The sequence below is a fragment of the Haemaphysalis longicornis genome, unplaced genomic scaffold, assembly GCF_048455015.1.
Source record: "Haemaphysalis longicornis isolate Haplotype H1 unplaced genomic scaffold, Haemaphysalis longicornis Haplotype H1 scaffold_15, whole genome shotgun sequence".
Lineage (NCBI taxonomy): Eukaryota > Metazoa > Arthropoda > Arachnida > Ixodida > Ixodidae > Haemaphysalis > Haemaphysalis longicornis.
Genome location: NW_027526257.1, coordinates 15,129,295 through 15,135,750, shown reverse-complemented (window position 1 = coordinate 15,135,750; position 6,456 = coordinate 15,129,295). Strand labels below are relative to the sequence as shown.

The 6,456-nt window shown below is 43.8% G+C and overlaps 1 pseudogene; it reads left to right on the top strand.

Moving 5' to 3' along the window:
- Positions 1 to 400: 400 nt before the first annotated feature.
- On the top strand, positions 401 to 6,137 carry LOC144165767 (uncharacterized; annotated as a pseudogene).
- The last annotated feature ends 319 nt before the right edge of the window (positions 6,138 to 6,456 follow it).

The window sequence follows — 6,456 nt, the reverse complement described above, 5'->3', positions numbered from 1 at the left end:
TCGGGCGTCGCGTTCGTGCGTGGCGGTCGATCGTTCCGAGCGCGCGGCTGGCCTTGCGCGCCGTGAAGGTGACGCCCACATGTGGTAAATATTAACCTTACCTGTTCCTGCATCTGGCTCTCCATGCTCCTTCGAGGCTCACATGTGGTGTTGGTTATGTTTCTCCCGTCCTGTTCCTAGCTAAAAGCGCTCGGCACAACGCACGCGCATGGAGCTTTCACATGTGGTGATTGTTTACTTTAATTCTGGAAAGGAGTCCCTCAAAATAAAGTGAACACAAAAATGTTTTTGCTCTTGTGTGGTCCTTTTGAGTCTTTCCGTATACCGGAGCGCAGAACGCGCACGTTCAGTCCACCGCAAGAACTCGCATTTGCACGCTGGTCTTCGACGACATGCAACGATGAGCGACTCTGCTGATCGGCAGAAAATTGTTTTGGAGAAGTACTTGCAAGGGCTGCATCAAGAAGACGGCTACTGGCATGGCTACTTGAAGTCAAATGATGAGGTTCAGCACTTTGAAAGGTCCTTGGCTGCTGTGAACGTTAAGTACTCCGTGCGAACGTCAAAAGATGCCAGCAACTCGCGCAAAGGTAAGCATGGACTTGCCTCTGGCCTAGTACTTGCCGCAGTTTAAAGTACGTCCGACGAAACCCAAAATGCAAAGTAGAGTTTCACGCGACGGAGCTGTTACCATTGAATGTTTTGGGTTACGTAAAGCCGACGAGTGGTTCGATCAGCGCCAAGGTATACGTAAGCGGCTGAACGATCACAGTTCGCATCCGCAGACCGCTCCCGCCAGTGCAACTGCATGTCGTAGCTGCTAGGCTGTTCGCACATTCACGACACAACCCCTTCCCGCTGGTAATCAAGCTGCTGTCTTCATTGCCGGGTGCTGACAGCGATTTATCGTGCACGTTAATTGTTCACGCCAATACAGATAGGCGGCTGATTACACAAGCGGGAAGGGGTTGTGCCGCACTTGCGGGAACGTACGGACACCCTAGCAGACGACAACAGCACTTGCAGGTCCGTTAAGCGCATGCAAACTGCATCTATATTCTCGCTCATTTCGCAGCCTTCTACCCTGATAAAGCGCTGATCGACCCGCCGGTCGATGCTCGCGCGACATTATTAAAAAATCGGCGGCTGTGCGTGTATCAGCCGCGTAATTCACAGTGAATGCATCCACGACCAGCGGAACCCGAAACAGAAATTAAATTGACGTTCTAAATTAGTAGAGTCGACGCCCTTTGTAATCTAAACTAACTAAACATCCACAGCTGGTCAAAAATAATCCCGAGCCCTCCACTAATCCACGCCTCATAGTCCAGCTGTAACTTCAGCACGTACGTTAAACCCTTGGTTAAACTGCACAATCAATCAATCAATCTCGGCAAGAGCTGCCCGCCAAAAAAAACTATGCTTTTCTTTTGTGTGTTCAATATAGCAAGAAGTACATGTGCATTCATATAAACAAATGTTCCAAACTTCGATTAAAAAAATTACATATATATGTATGTATGTATATAAAATTAGAACGCACATACTGCAGAAAATTTTTCTTTAATTGCCAACTGACGTGAAACGCACAGAAGGGTCAGGTTTCAACAATAATTTGTTGATGATGCACAGACGTAAAGCAGCAACATACGCATTTTTTTTAATTGTAGCATAGCACGTAACTGTACTTTGGCTCCGTCAGCCGTTAACTTTTTGTTTTCACTTGACCACATCAACGTCACTTTAATTTCCGTTTCTGGTTCCCTGCCATGGCTCTAAAATTTTTACAGTGGAACATGTCGGACGCAACTGCAATTTCATTTTCAGGTTACGTCTGCAGACGTAACTCAAAATATTGGGTTAAAGTTCCCTGAGATGTAACAATTTAATTTTCATTATGGGTCCCGTCAAAACTCCATAGACACTAGCTACGCCTAAATGAAGGGTCTTTCATAAACTTTTCATAAATAATCTAGGGTAAGACTGTTTGAAGGGTAAGAATGAGCAAACTGTTTGGCTAATACCATGCACAATTTTCAACGTTAACGTGTCCCCTTTTAGAGACCACATTATTTGACTATCGGCACTTACGTTTAGATAGCTTTTTTACTTTTAGAGAGCTTAAAATATAATTTATTAGCCTTATCGAAGTACTCGCTCGTTACTTCAAAGTGAGAGGTTGTTTTCTCATCAACAAAAAATGAGGCTTTTAAAAACTATTTTGCTCTTTCTTTTCAGGCAACGTGGTTTTCTCTATGATCCACTGTGGCCGTCGAATATCAGTTGACAACATACCATTCCGTGTGGTCAAGCAAACTGCTAAAGTATGCATCTTCGGAGTGGAATACTACAAGAAAACTGAGCAGCAAAAGGACAAGGCATGTATATTACATACTAATGAATGTGAAAATTTCCTGCACCCTCATTTGTGCCGGTTCCACTCAAAGCCTAATTCATACATGGTGAAACAAAACAAGTGAACTCAGTGGCATGACTTTTCGAGTAACAAGTAGTCACAACAAGCCATACCCACGACTGCCGACCAGCTCGCCACCAGTCTAAGGCTTTCATGTTCAACTTGGCATAAATGCTTTGCTACTCCAGCGTTGTTCCCACATTCACCCTTTTGTGTATAAGCTTGGTTTACCGAGGCAGCAAAACGGCAAAACCATGTACAAAATCGGTTCTATTGTCGCTTGTTGCCGCATGAACAAGGTTAGCAGGCTGCTTTTAAAAGTCAGAGTGGTTTCAACAGGGAAGAGGGAGAGCAGTCGCGTTGGTTTGGACATTTCGGTTTTTTGCATTGGGCTAGTGTAGCAGCAGTTGGCGCAAACGCAAAAGAAAAAAAGGACGATATGAATGAGAGTATGTGATTTCACCAAGCTTACCCACTGGTGCACAGGTCACCAGTGATCCACCACACAATGGCAGTGCCCACAATACTGGCATATTTATTGGGAAGCAATTGAGCACTAATGCTTTCACATTCACTAAATCGTAGAGAGTGCTTACGTGTCCAAGTTGTGCTAACGAAAAAGTAACAAAAAGAAATCTTTGGGAGCATTGAAGCCTCTTGCTCCCTTTTTTTGTGTGCACTAGGTCACAGGATGCCACACTGAACATATTTGGGTACTGGTTCTTTGCCACATTAGTGCATCACGAATAAAAATATATCTCTCTCTTGAATTTACAGGGCTCAACAGCTACAGACTGGCCTAAAGAAGTCTTCCAGAAGAAGAGAATCCTGCTCCAAGGGACAAAGAAAAAGGATGCACAGCAACCCTACATTTCAAGCATGTAGAACTTTATCCCGACTTCAAGGTAATTGTGTGCAATTGTTGGTGTAAAAATTTCAGCTGAGGTGTTTCGATCTTTCACACACAACTATCTTTTTTCTCTTTCAATGTTTGCTTTCATAAGTTCGACTTGTAACGGTTACTTGCCCATTGTTTGGATCTGAACAAGGAAAGTTAGATGCAAGCATTTTTATATAACTAATCTCTCAGAATGAGATGTAAAAGCTTGGTTAAGAGCTGCACATACACAGCCTACAAGTAAGTAAATGTAAAAGTTTTTTCTAAATTATGAGGCGCCTAAAATGTTCACTTCCAAATAATTGTGCATAGTGCAATCATTTGTTCCTTGCTCAATGAATTTTATAGCTTCCTTAAGATGCTAGTTATCAAAGTTTCTTTATGATGTAATTCTCCTAATTGGATCCAGCTGCACAAGAGCTAAAATTACTCAGCATCTGTTGCATTACATTTCATCACTTGCAACTTGTTCCAGATAACATGTATTATACCCATTTCATACATAACTGTGTTTCATAGCATGTTGTCATAACTGTTTTAAACACCATTTTTTTACTGTTATTGCAGTCTAGTTTACACCATCTATTTGAATGATATGTTGATTTCACTTATTAGTTTTGTTGGTCAGCACGGCTACCTTTACCTCTGCAATAATGTAAATGGCTCTTACAAGTTCTCTGAAAAAAAAACATTTTGCTGCAGGCTTCTATAGTAATCTGAGAAACTTAACTTCTACTGACTGAATAGTGCTAGCACATTATGTAATCTTTTTTGCATTCATAGCCCAGTGCCCATGAGATGAAAGCCATTGTGATTGATGTATACGATGATAATGCCTAATTTTCAGGCGGACATACCACAGCCATGTGGCCGAAATAAGGAAGAGAGGCTCAAGTCGGACAAGGCCAGACAGCTGAACGAGGCACTGCAAGCAAAGCAGGCAGTAAGCACTGAATGCAGGGTATACGTTGCAGTTTCTGACTTGGACTCTCATTGCAATCATGGTTTCGATGAAATTGAAGCCTTCAGCCAGGGTGTAAACAAGGACATTGCGGAGAGGATTGAAATGCTTGTGAAGGAAGGAATTACATCTGTGCCAGATGTGAAAAAGTGCCTTCTTTACTATGTGCGTGATGTGCTTTTCTCAGGAAAAGAAAAGCCTGATACCAGTAGCAGGGCATTCTACCCTACAAACAGAGATGTGAGCAACCACATTCAGGCAGTCCTGAGGAAAGACCGCTTCAGCACGATAGACCAAGAGAATGCTGGCGACTTAGTTAAAAAAATCAGCAGCGAGCAACCAGACAGCTTTGTCCTCTACCGCCCATACAGGGCACGCAGCTGCGTAACCAGTACTGAATCGGAGAATGTGGAAGAAGTTGTCGCCAGTGAGTGTGAGGAAACACTGCTTTTCTGTTTTCAGTCCAAGTTTATGAACACCATGCTCTTAAAGTACGGCAGTGCAGTTGTATGTTTAGATGCAACGCACAAAACGAGTGATTATGCGTTGCCTTTGTTTCTTCTGGTTGTCAAGACGCCATCAGGGTACGCAGCTGCTGGCACTTTTATAGTGCAGTTTGAAACATCTTTCTGCATTGCTGAAGCCCTGAATATTTTAAAACAGTGGGGCAACAACTTTTCCCCACAGTACTGGATGGTGGACTACAGCAATGCAGAAATCAGTGCCATCCGGCAGGTGTTTGTGAACAGCAGGGTAACGATCTGTGATTTTCACAGAATACAGGCATGGCAAAGGTGGCTCCGAAGAAAAGAAAATAACATTTCTCATCCAGAGCATGCCCTGCAGCTAATGAAACGCCTGGGCAGTGCTTTAAATGAGACGAGTTTGAGAAGGCACTTAAAGACCTTGTTAGCTCAGAGTACTGGAACAACGAAAAATTTCGCAGCTACTTTGAAACGGTGTGGCTAGGTGTGAAGGAGCTGTGCGTAATGTTTAATAGACTTGAATTTGACGTTGTTCTAACGACAAATAATGGCATTGAAGTCCAAAACAGGGTGCTCAAGGCCCACTATGTCAAAAGTGCGAGTGGAAAGCGGTCACTGACGTCTCTGATCGCAGAAGTTGTTTGTGGCTACCTTCCTGACAACGAGAAAAAGTTCCACGAGTCGACAATGAGGCAGTCATCACTGTACAGACAGTACAACGACGCTGTCCCCGCATTTCTTCACATCCGGCCCCACAGCTTTATTAGGCACATGCTCAGGCGGCTTGTAAATGCAGAGGAGTATACACGCTCTGACATTAGGGAACTGCCTACTGAAGGTGCGTTTGCTGTTCAGTCGGAAAGAGATGACGATGAAGCGCACACAGTTGAGTTCTGCAAGCCTCTATGCACTTGCCCTGACTTTGCCAAGTACAAATACCCATGCAAGCACTTCTGTGCTGTTTTTAAGCACATTAGTGGGTGGTCGTTTGCATCTCTCCCAGATAGTTACCGTAATCGGCCCGAAATTACTTTGGGCAGCTGTCCACCATCAGATACATTCTCTGATATTCTTGATCTCGTAGAGCTGCCTGTTTTTGAGGCCCCTCAGCTGGCTCTGCATTCCGAGAGAGAAGCTCTAGGAAATCCGGCTGCATCAGTGCTGCGAAAAGCCATAGCTGAAGAATGGGAAAAGTGCAGCTCCCTTCTTCATTACTGTCATGACGTTGATGCACTGGTGGACACCAAGAAAATGGTTGAATCAGCGTTTCGTAGGTTAGCTGAATGTGTGCCACACAGTTCAGGTCTTCAAATTCGAGGCTCACCAACGAAAGGATGCTCATCTTTGAAACCCCTTCCAAAGCGGAAACGCCTATAGTGCACTATCCTTTTACTGTAGGTTAGCTGACTTGCGAGTGGTGTATGAACTCTTCCCAAGTTGTCCACAAATTGCTTTGCACTCAAAAGGCCATGAAAGCAAAATACAAGTTGTGAAAGATTTGGTGTTTTACAGTGCCTCCAGCACTTGTCAGGCAGCAAACAATGCCTTATTCACTGAGAAATTAAACAATTTAAGTCCAAATTTTCTCCCGGTGCATTGCGTGTTTCGCGACATCAGCGATGCATATTTAGGGTAGGTTCCTAAAACAAAAGTGTGTGTTGACTAAGCTTGCTGCAAACGGCGAGACGTGTCATTT